This window comes from Ixodes scapularis, unplaced genomic scaffold, assembly GCF_016920785.2.
Source record: "Ixodes scapularis isolate PalLabHiFi unplaced genomic scaffold, ASM1692078v2 PGA_scaffold4__175_contigs__length_147842914, whole genome shotgun sequence".
NCBI classification, from domain to species: domain Eukaryota; kingdom Metazoa; phylum Arthropoda; class Arachnida; order Ixodida; family Ixodidae; genus Ixodes; species Ixodes scapularis.
Window position 1 is genome coordinate 138645687 of NW_024609879.1, and position 12185 is coordinate 138657871.

The 12185-nt window shown below is 44.9% G+C and overlaps 1 protein-coding gene across 2 annotated transcripts in view; it reads left to right on the top strand.

Annotated features, from left to right (window-relative positions):
* The window catches only part of LOC121837615 (venom metalloproteinase antarease TserMP_A-like), an 83474-nt gene that overhangs the window by 25918 nt on the left and 45371 nt on the right, over positions 1-12185 (top strand). The window contains exon 1 of one of the 2 annotated variants that reach the window (XR_006078260.1): positions 11219-11280. The exons of the other annotated variant lie outside the window; for it this stretch is intronic. The gene's annotated coding sequence lies outside the window, so the exon portion shown is untranslated. Of the gene's footprint in view, positions 1-11218; positions 11281-12185 lie in introns of those variants that run through there. 2 annotated transcript variants of the gene reach the window in all.

Below are 12185 nucleotides of genomic sequence, written 5' to 3' on the forward strand. Positions count from 1 at the left end.
TACAACAAGCTTAAAAAGTGTTGCAATAATAACGTTCGCATTCACCGCGAGATGCAGCATTTCCATTGGTCAAGTTTTAGCGATGGGCAGGGAATGGGGGATCGTCTTCCAAGAGAAAATAGTCCCGATATATTTCTTCTGCCACCTGCTTAATAAACGGTTTTGTAATCTAAAACTTTGTATACATATTAACTTGCACCTACTATGCAATATAACAACATAAACAGACGATCACAGAAAGCTCCGGAGAGCCCCTTTAATTTTTTCCGCCTTTTTTCATGTTTTTGTTTTTTTCTAGCTCCTCTGATTTTTGTAAGGGCTTTCGCCACTACTAAAAAACGTGACATCTAAACTCCTTTTATTTTTTGCATCACACAATCGTAAACTTAAAAAGTATGCCGGTTCGGTAAACGCGAAGAGACCTAATTTCCGAGGGTGAAACCTCTAAAAACAACGGACAAGTAAAAGAAACAAACAACACAGGGCGTTGTTTGTCCATTGTTTTTAGCGCTTTTACCCTCGGAATAATGACGAAGCGACCGCGCGTCTCTACGCACAGGCATTAGCTTATGCAAAAAATCGTGCTGCATGCTCGCTCGATCTTTTAACGTTTTTCTCGCTCCCGCTTTATGAAACAAATCGGTGGCGAGCGGCTGTTAGGACAAGATATCAGAACTAGCATGACCTGTGATTAACACTTTGGGACGGCGACTGAATGCTTGAACTGCCGTCAGACGGCACTTGAACGCTCCGCACAAGCGTCGTCGGACGAGCGCCGCACAACGGCGCAAAGAACATGCTCAAGGTTCCGCCGCGCGGGAATCTTTCTCACACTGCGGAGCGAGCCACAGGTTTTGAAGAAGATACGCCCTTTTCAAATAACGAAATAACACAGGGCAGAAGCATAGTTAGAATCAAGCATAGCTTAGCAAGCACACGGTACACGACAAAGTTTGAAACAGCAGCCCACTTCGCAGAAACAAAAGAAAGTTGCTAACCGGCGTTTGCACGAGTCGTGCATGGGCGGTTCTGAACTTACGGGCGTTGCCAAGACGCAGCGTCTCCCAGCTCTCAGTCATCGATTGTTATTCTTGAACACTGTATTCGTAAGGAAGATATTTAAAATATCCACTAGAACGGCTAAAACGTAAAAAAGGAGATTTCCGAAGCTTCTGGAATTTCAACACCATTCAAACGAGCCCAACGGAAGCTGATTGCGATAGCGATGGTCTTGCGCAGTCTTCAAGAGTCTCTTTTCCTTTTTATTTATTGCTATTTTTTTTTAGAACTATACTAAGCAAAATAAATTATATTAGTAACAATAAGAATTTCACTAAAATAATAATGTAAAACATTACAAAAAGGGAGTAAATCTTAGGTTTTATTTAAACTTTAGATTTTTTCTTTTTTGTGTAAACCGAAACCGAAACTAACTCAAGCAACGCTTCCTTCGTCGTAATTGTTTGCGTGTGCGTGTGTGCAGGCGCGTGCGTGTGTTTGTGCGCACGCGTGTGGATGCGTCCACGTGCATGCGCGTGTGCGTTTCCGGTTGTGCGTGCGTGTGCGTCTGCGCGCGGGCGTGGGTTTGCGCGTGTGCATGCGTGTGTAGGTGCGTGCGCGCGTGTATGTGTGCGACTGCGAGCGCGCGTGTATGTGTGCGACTGCGAGCGCGCAAGCGTCTGTTTGTTCGTTCTATTGCACTGCGCCCGCAAGAACAATTGGATGTCCCTGGACACTGTTAAAACACTAACTTATTGATTATTATTATTATTATTGTTGTCGTTGTTATTGAAACATAGCCCTGAGACTTTAGACACAGGGCCCTAAACTTTTCTATAGCTGGCTGTAGCTGTATCTATAAATTTTTAAGGCCGACCATGCGAAGCTACAGGGGGTGATAGCCTCCCATTGAATTTCCCATAGACGACCATAGGCCATTTTTTTATGGGATGTCTCGGCCTGGTTTATTATGGGATTTGCCTCTTTATGTGTGTGAGTTTTTGTGCATTTCACCATATTCTCAAATGAATATTTTACTCGGGTTGACATGGTCATGAGACAGGTTCTAGCAGCATGTCATGAATATTTGTCAAACATTTTCACAATATTTTGATTTCATGTTGCCAGATATAAACTCGAGACTAACTGATTTTCTTACTGTACACTTCCATCAATCAATATTTGTAAAAAATGCTAGTATAGAGCATTTCACCCTACTTTCCGATTTCTGAGCATGGAGTGATTTGTAAGAAAATTAAATATGAACTCATATATAAAATTTTGTTTTCAAACATAAAAATTGTATGCAAAAGAGGCACTTAATTATCAGCAATTTGCATGAATTACAACTGACATTATAAGAAACTAGACTGCTAACAACTGTTGCTTTTCAAGCAGAAATCTTACCTGTACATTATGTACAGAGCCATATATAAGCTTTCCAAAACCATTTCAAATTATTTATTTAGCACCCTCTTCTACACCCTTCTCACATTCTTCACTAAATGTAGGGTGTAACACGAAACAGCACCTTTTTCGGTAAAATTATGAGGTTGTATTCCTAGTTTTAGGTTGTTAAAAAGGTGTAGCCGAGGGTGTAAGTTGCCACAACACCCATTTTACACCCTTAAAGGTGTAAAAACTTTTACTGTGACGGCCGAGCATCACTGGCGTCAATCACCACGATAGCGTCAATAGCGTCACGGCGTTGCCCACCACCCGCCAACAATCACGTTGTTAACAACAAAACCAGCGTTCTGCACATCTAGCTCGGGATGTTCATTTTCGTTTTCTTTTACGTGTGGCTCGATTTATAACATTTCCGTTGCGGTTTTAACCGCAGCTTTTAGCTTTCCTTGGCTCAGGAAATCAGTATCCTAGCACATATATGAAACATTACTGAGACTAGTTTAAGTTTAATCAATATATGAGAGACGTCTTGTTTAGGCTCTTCCACAACACAAAGTCTGAAATATCCAATCTTATCCGATTCAAGCACAAGCTGATCGGGGAGCATGGCTAGCGTGGCGGTTTACTAAGCTGAGTGCATTGAAACACCTATAGGTTTTTAAGGTAGAGAAGGGGGCTTATGGTCGGTATACAGGTACACTGGCTGGGTAACGGAGGGTGCGTCTTCCAGGAAAGGGGAGCATCTGCGCCCGATGCACCCGACTACAACTTTTTTTTCTTCGAGTGCAGTTGGGAAGTAAATATGTGGAGCGGTAACCGAAAAATCGCTGATGTGGCATTCGCACTAAGAGTGCCGCGCGGCGACAGAGCGGTATAGTTAACGCGAAGATGACGTCGGCGCTGCTTTCGTATTTTATTTTCATAGAACAACGACGGGCACAATATTTTCCCACTTCTAGTATAATGTTCCAAATGAACATATCACACGACAGTGCTAGTTAAGACAATAGCCTTTCAAGTCTAACGAAAAAAAAAACTGAATAAAACGGTGATCGTTTGCTTGCGCTAACAGTGTTCGCGCGATGCACGCACTAATATTCTGCCAACCACTCGCTCGTGATGCTTCTCTCGCTGCCCGTCGTTATAACAAAGTTTCGTCAACGCGATGAAAGTTTAGATTATGGGTGTCCCTGCGGCGAAACTGAAAATCAGCACTTTTGGCAGAACAGTTGTCGGCCATGTTTATGTCCACGGCGTCCAAGCTGAGAATCAGCACTTCTGGCCAAACACTCGCCGGCCGTGTTTATGTTTCCGGCGGCCAAGGTGGAAATCAGCACAGGTGGCCAAACACTTGCCGGCCGTGTTTATGTCTCCGGCGGCCAAGCTGAAAATCAGCACTGCTGGCCAAACACTCGCCGGCCGTGCTTATGTTTCCGGCGGCCAAGCTGAAAACCAGCACTACTGGCCAAACACTCGCCGGCCGTGTTTATGTCTCCGGCGGCCAAGCTGAAAATCAGCACTTGTGGCCAAACACTTGCCGGGCATGTCTATGTCCCCGCTGCCAAGCTCAAAATCACCACTGCTGGCCAAACACTTGCCGACCGTGTTTATGTCGCCGGCGGCCAAGCTGAAAATCACCACTGCTGGCCGAGCACTTGCCGGCCGTGTTTATGCCTCCGGCGTCCAAGCTGAAAATGAGCACTTCTGGCCAGGCGCTTGCCGGCAGTGTTTATGTCTCCGGCGGACAAGCTAAAAACAGCTAGTTTGTGGCCGGACCCTTGCCGGCCTTGTTTATGTCTCCGGTGGCCAAGCACTTAAAATGGCCAAGCTGTCCAGACACTGGCCAACCGTCGGCCGATCGAAATTCACTTTCTGGTGCTGCTTGGGAGAATATTAGGATTTCCAAGAAGGTACCTAAGCTGATTCCTCCTGCGGAGTTTTGGAATTTGGTGAGCCTTTTTTCCTCGATGGTGGATTGGAGAACACGTATGAGGCTTGCGTGCGGAATGGAGTAATCCATGTCCTCCACATTAATAGAAAAACCAGAAGCGATGAGGTGCCCTTGATCTTGAAGGAAGGATATAACATATTTCAAGCTTGCTCTGCAGAAAGGGTCTTCGATGTGTATGTTGGAAATTCGTTGGGCCAAAAAAGCCGGAGCTAGAGCAGTTTCTCGGAACGTGCATGTATTACATGTCCATCATTGTACTACCCCGCTCGCGACCTTATTGGTCAGCATCGGTGAATGTGCCACAGATATCTCGTGTCATATGAGCAGAGTTTGCAAGGAGCAGATCAGCTTACGTTTCAACGACCAATCAGTATGTCCTTCAGAAGACAAGCTGCTCAAGGTGAGGTGCGTCATCGACCTTCTGAAGGAGAGTTTCGCCAGGATCCCTATGGACCACATGCTTTCGCTGGACGAACAGACGGTGCCCTTCAAGTGTATTTCAAGCTTGAAATAATGCCTGCCAAGCAAGCCGCACAAATGGGGCTACGCGTTTTTCGCTCTAAGTGATGTAAAGGGTATCGTTCATAATGTTAAAGCGTACACCGGAAAGATTGAAAAGGCGGAAGGTCATCCGGATCCTGGTGCGAGCTCAGACATCGTACTCCGCTTATCAGACGTCATACCAGCAGGGAAACATCACCTCCTTTATTTTGACAACTGGTTTACCTCACTGCAGCTCATTGGAGAGCTTGAAAAAAGAAATATTTATTGCCTGGGCATAGTATGCCCAAACTGACTGCAAGGCTGCCCACTTCCAACGGACAAAGACATGAAGGAACGTGGCAGAGGTTCATTTATGGAAAGAGTGCGAGGTTGATGGACAAAACTTCGAGTCATGAAATGGCACGATAACCGGCCTGTCGTGTTGGTGTCATCACTTGCATCAGCACAGCCTGTTTGAACACTGCAGTGATGGGACAAGAAGACAAAGTTTCACATACTCAGGGTAATGCGTTTATTAAAACCATAATAGAAGGGCGCAGCGCAATGCAAGCTGCGTCGTGGGTTGACAGAGTCTGCGGAGGCCCCCGCTAACAGCCGTCCGCGTGAACGAAACTTGATCCGTGCGAGCGGGTCTCGGTCGGCGGTTGTACCTCGCACCAGAGTTCCTATACGCGTAGTCGCAGTATATAGCATAGCGCGCCGCCGTATATTAGCAATATACATCACAAAGAAAGAAGTTGACGTGGAATGCCCTTCCATGGTGATGGAGTACAACAAATTTATGGGCGGCGTCGACTTGCTGGATTCCCTTATCGCACTGCATCGCATTTCTCTGCGCACAAAGAAGTACTACTTGAGGCTCTTCTTCCAATATGTGGACCTGGCAACACTCAAAGCCTGGCTGCTTAATAGGCGCAACTCTGTCCAGTTCCTTGTCCCCCAAAGAAGTCAAAAGTCTCTTCTTGGTCTCAAAATGTCCGTGGCAGAACCTCTCTGCAAGCAAGGAGAATCAGCCAGCAAAAAAAAAAAAAAAGAGACCGGAGCTTAGGTTTAGTGGAAACGGCCTGGGAGAAAAAGAAGGTGGACATGCTTCGTAGCCAATCCCCCAAGAGGCAGTCCCGAAGGATGAATTGGGATTTTGGCCACTGGTGTCTAAAATAAGAGGTTCCTGCAAGATGCGTATATGCAAGGGAAGCCCGGTAGTTGTATCCCAGAAGTGTGACGTCCATCTGTGCCTCGACAAGCACAATAATTGTTTTCTTACGTTTCACACCAAGTAGATAGAAGTTGATAATATGAATCAACTGAAAAATTGTTGACCCACCTGGTTGAAGCCTTCGACTAGACAATTTCCGAAGTAGAGTCCACGCAGATTACAACTGAAAATGCAGTTGAAAATAATTTTGAGTGTTAAGATATAAAACGTTTGTTGCATTCCTGGTATGACGAATTGGTAACATTCTCAAATATTGTTTCCCTGAAGGAATTTACTACTACAATATCTCTCCATATTTATGAAAGCCCATATCCTAACCTAACCTAACCTAACCTAACTCGTCAGGACATCATTCTACAGACAAGAGCGTGGCCTTATTCAAGTGCGGCGCTTATATGCAGATAATGGCATCGCACGGAACTCGCCGATTGGTCCGCGATACAGCACGTAGTAACTTTCAATGTCACGCCATAACATTCCTTCCCCCGGACATCAGTTTCGGAAGTCCGCTGCTTGGTATCTGTCAGGTGGACGACTTGCACGAGCACTTCGTCGCACACTTGGCTGCTCCGAGGCTGGTGCCGGTTAAGGTGCTGACGTTCTTGTAGCACCAGGCGATTGGAGCGGCCGTTCCGGCGAACTAGTGGTAGGTGCCGTCGCTGGATCGGTTGCTATCGGCACTGAGGGCGCAGTGACTGGTAGGACAGGATGTTGCAGCTCGGCGGTGGGCGGAGCCACAGCGGAAGTCTGGCCCCTTGACTTGAAAAGCGAGGCCTGATGTGGTCGGCGTGTGTGAGCCTCGCGTCCCGCGCAACGTTCACTAAATAGGTCGCATCACTGACAACTTGGGTAACAACACCTTCTTCCCAAGAAACTTCCTCCCCTCGCACAGTCTTTACCAGCACAAGATCACCCACGGCAAGAGTTCGATCTGCACCTCGTGAAATATCCCTTCGCTCTTTCACCCGGTTCTGCTGATCACGCATGATTTCAACAAAACTTGGTTTGAGCAATGAAAGTTTCACTCGCGGTTGGCGTTTTAGAAACAGTTCGACTGGAGTACGACTAGTGACACTGTTGGGCGTGTTTCGATAGCTCTTAAGAATTTATTTAAACGCTCCAGCAAGGAATGTTTCACTCCAGTGATCTCTTCATCTAGTTCCTGCTTCAGCAACACCTTTTTCGTTGTCTGGACATGACGCTCTGCGCGCGTTAGAAGCAGCGTGATAGGGTGGTGTTTTCGCACGTTTAATCTTGTTAGCATTTAAAAATCTAAAAAAAAAAAAACTTCCGAAATGAACTGTGGGCCGTTATCACTAACCAGCCCTTCCGGAAACCCGTAGGCCGCAAACACACTTTGAAGTTTATCGAATCTTATGGTAGTGGTTGTGGAAGGCATCGGCCACACTTCGATCCATTTCGAAAAAGCGTCCAACAGCACTATTCGCAACTCCAACGCCCTATAGGTGGCGGGGCGGTAGTTCCAAGATGGCGGAAGAGACGGGGATAGATTCTCCAGGATATCCAGTGCGCCTGCTCGCGCTGACGCTGTTCAGCGCGCTAAAAATTCTTTATTTGTCCACAAATGTGAAGCGGTTAGGGAGGGATCATATTACAAGTGACGGAGATGCTGATGCACGTTAGGAAAACGAGCATGTTATTATTTAAAAGTTGCAGAAACCTCAAATTGCGAAGCTTTCAGATGAGCGAGCGCGTTTTAAGCACCGGCCACGTTACTGTTTGTGGCAGAATATTCTTGAGGGTGATGAAGATATGTTTGGGCTTTGCCTGGCCATTAATGCTCTAGAAAGAGAGCCGCGAACGGTGACCGTCAAGCTTCGGAAGAGCAGCTTTAACAGTATTGGTGTCTTCGCGTCCCAGCCTCACAACTCGCTGCTCACCGTCTCGGTTTTAGTGTATTGCAACACGTAAACAAATTGCTGTATGGTTATTGATAGAAAGTTTGTTACCGCAGGCTACCGTGCGGTGTAGCATTAAAACCGCAAGCTCGCGCTGCGCCTTTGAAGCTCTATTTTCAGTGCGCTCCAGGAGCGTTGCCGTGCTCATCACTCTAAAATAAGAAAAAAAATGTTGTAGTTTTTACACCCCTTGTCACATATTCGACACCTCAAAACTTCAGGTCGCCGTGCAGCCCACTGACGTCAAGCTGACGGCCCCAACGTCTACGAGAGGCTTGACGACGGCGCGATATAAGATATTAAACAGCTAAAATACGCATCAAAAAGTACCGAAAACAAAAAAGAAACACCGAGGTTCTGCAGTAGAACCAAAAAAAAAAAACCCGATTACTTTTTTTTTTTTGCGGTCATTTACACTTACTGAAGCTATTTTAATAAGTTGCACAACTCGGCTTTCAAGCCGCTCGTGAATTTGGTAGCGCCGGTTGAACGTCAGTGCGCTGTACGTCCAACTGAAGTGTAGGGGTGTCGTACGCTATGCGAAAAGTGCCTATTAACATAATCGGCGTGTTTAGGGGTTTTATTTATTGCTCTGTCAAAAATGAATATTTTAATATACCGTACATTTTTTGTACCGCGTTATTTGCAACATTGCAGTCCCTCTGGCCAAAACTGCGCGTTCTAAGCTCTCGTCACGAACGGCTGGCTAACACAGACGCACTTAAAATGCTTCGATCATTTCTTTATTTGCTTTGTAATTACCTGAAAGCAAGTACGAGTATTCTGTCTTTTTGAAGTGTTTGGAATAAACAGTCATGTTCCCTGTAACGGCCCTAAAACGCGAACCCATTCCCGATTTGTATTGCTCGACATACCGTTGCGCGACGAGTTTTCTCCTACTTATGGCAAAGAATAGACTTTTCGTAGACCCTACTATAGAGTTCTTCATCATTAGCGGGCGCATATTCCGTCACGTTGAGCACAGATTGAGCTGGGAGCCATGCGCAAGACCAGAAATCCGCAGCGTATGCGATACACGAAAAGTCCCTAATGAAATTAGACATCCCGGTCCTTCGTGCAACGCTGTTGTAAGGCCGAGCGCGAGAATTCCGTTTTTAACGCGTTGGTAACGCGTTAACCTGGTGCACTTCGCAACCCGAGTGCACCAGGTTAACGCAGCAGTAGATATCCAGTTCAGAGTCTGCATCTGAGGAGTCTACCACGTTGGCACTCTTGGGGAACGCCTTTCCATTTGGGCAGATTTTCTGTAAATGCCCCACATTGGAACAGCTACGGCAAACGGCATTTTTGTACCAGCATTCGCTTGCCGAATGTGCTCTATCGTATCCTTCACATCTCTTGTTTTGGCCGATTTTCCTAGCTTTACTTGGTTTCTTGCCCTTATCTTTAGGCCTTGACTTTATCGCATGCAGCGACGCGCCTTTGTTGCTGACTTGCAGTAACGCTGTGTCTAGCAGCGAGTTCTCAATCCTACGCAATCTTGCACGCCTTCTCGAAGGTCGGGCTTTCTTCCGCGAACAACGCTCGCTGTGTTTCTTCACGCCTTAATCCTGCCACGAGTCTGTCACGAAGAGCCTCTTGCAAGAACGGTCCGTAATCACACTTCCTTGTCAGGTGCTTTAAGGCTACAATAAAGTCTTCGACGGTCCCTTGTTCCTCTTACACCCGTCGGTTAAATTTCCATCTTTCTGCGAGAATCGAGCTTTTCAGACTGTATTGAATTTTGAGAGGCAACTTCACTACCTCGAACGACTTATCTCCTGGCACATCCGGTACAACGAGACTCTTGAGTACTTCGCACGCTTGAGCTCCGATTACGGTTAAAAACACGGCTAGCTCCTTTTCGACTTTGACATCGTTCGCGATTACAAAATGCTCAAGTCGCACTAAATATGACTCGAAGTTTTGTGCCTCCTCATCGTACTCGTCAATCCTTCCTAACCGCGCCATTTGAATCGGAAAGTGATGGTGTACTTATCGCCTGCTGTCTTCAATCCGTGACCTGACTGTAGGCGTCAATTACATCGATGTGGTAGCTTGCTGTCCGCTTGCCTGGCTCTCGGTGCTATCTGCGAGGTGCTATACTCCGTGCATTCCGTGTGCCTGCGCGGCGTTCTTGACAGCCTCGTCGCCAATGTACTAACTTGTCAGGACAGCATTCCACAGACAAGAGCGTGGCCTTATTCAAGAAGCGGCGCTTATATAGAGATAATGGTATCACACGGCACGCGCCGATTGGTTCGCGATGCAGCAGGTAGTAACTTTCTAAGTCAGGCTATAACAAACTACAGCACAAAAAAAATATCACATATACTCTTCGTTCTGGCTGCTGTCCATAGAGGGTTAAATATAGAACAAACAGACAAAATACACACTTTCTCGACTTGCTTTTCGAGTAGACAACTATCGTATCTACACTGTAACAAAAATAAAAATATAAAAAAAATGTTTTTGTTTTTTAAAATCAATTTCCAAATCGGTACTTTTTAGTTTTAGCATAACATTAACGTTAACGTACCGCAAAGGGAATTTCATACAACTGAGCGATCTTAAAATATATATAAAGACCATGTTTTGGGTTTTTTAAAGACATAAAAAATATCGACGTAATCCAAGTAAATCGCCAGTATTTAATTGTCCAAGCTCATCGACAATTAACCGAGGGGACGTATTTGACATTTTACAGAAAAAAAGCAAAACGCCTAAAGTTCTTTCGTGGCATTAGAGCCTTTTACCTGCGCTCACAGAGTGCTTGAAAAAAGTTAATATAATGTAGACTGACAATCCACGGCGGGAGATCGAGCGAAACATCCGACCCACGACGGATGTGAAAAACACTGCTTTCCGCCGCGGCCTCTTTTAAAATGTGTAACTCGAGAACGAAAAATCCGACGAACTTGCGGTTTGTGGCGACTGTGTTTTTAGAGACGACGCCATAACATATATTTTTTCGGCGAAATAAAAAATTTGGCCCTTTTTGCCGGCACGATTTTATATGAAATCACCTATATATATATATATATATGAGTTCAACAAATTTTGCAACCAAGCAGAAACACAGAGAAAACTGGTCGTCATGCTCTATGCTTTAAATAAATATAAAGGAATACGTGCTAGTTACTATACGTGCGATATGCGAAGCGAGAAAATACAATTCAACTTTTTGATTTTTCGTCACTCTTTGGAAGGTCAACATACGGTATTCATCAATGGACAACCCAAAATTGATGGCAAGGTTATGCGCTGTCGATATGTTGTCGGTGAGTAAGGAGAGCTTTCTTCTTTATATTGTACGGTTCACGAACTTTTGCCTTATATGCACTAAAGTTACCTGTAATTGTAGTATGTCTAATGTAGCGGTTGTCTCCTTCATAAATACCAGAAACCCTTTTAGTGCAGTATCTAACTTGACAAGACTGACCATGTATTGAGCTTGTAATTTTCAATAAAAGTAAATTATGACCAGATATAAGAGACGAGTTCACAAAGTAAGTACCATTCATTCGCATACAAGTCCCATGCAAGTATTTGTTGCAAAGTCGCAGATGCGCAGTTATGTTCCTTCCCATCTTGAGATAGTCATAAAAAGCCTGACTCTATTTCTTAAGATGGTCGTCAGGTTCACTGTTCGTAATCTGCTTTAAGTCGATGTAAGCAAAATGTTCCGCAGACTGTTTGAGATAGAGGTTTTTGAGTCACAAATATCGGATCACCCGTGTGATGAATTGGCAAATCAAGTAAAGTTTATAAATTTAAATTAATGAGTGGTAATTGAAGATAAATGAACTCGTACATAATACGAAAACAATAGTGGCGTTCACAACAAAAAATGGAGAGTGATTCAAATTCTAAATCCCACAAACCAAGCCCTTGAATTGTTTTGTGATAGCATCGTTACGGAAAACTACCATAGCACAAATTCTGTTCCCCATAGATGGAAAAAAATGTGATTGAACAGATCCAAGCGAAGTGCACGTTTTTTTTGTTTTTTTTTGTTTTAATTTGAAACTTTATATTGTGGAATGGAGAAAAAGGCGATTTGGGATTTAAGTTCTATTAGGACTGGTGATGCGACATTGGTCTTCCTCATCACTCCAACACCAAAACTACAATCTCTGAAAAGGAGACACGCAGTCTCGTGTTAACAGTAGGTGAGCACGCTGGG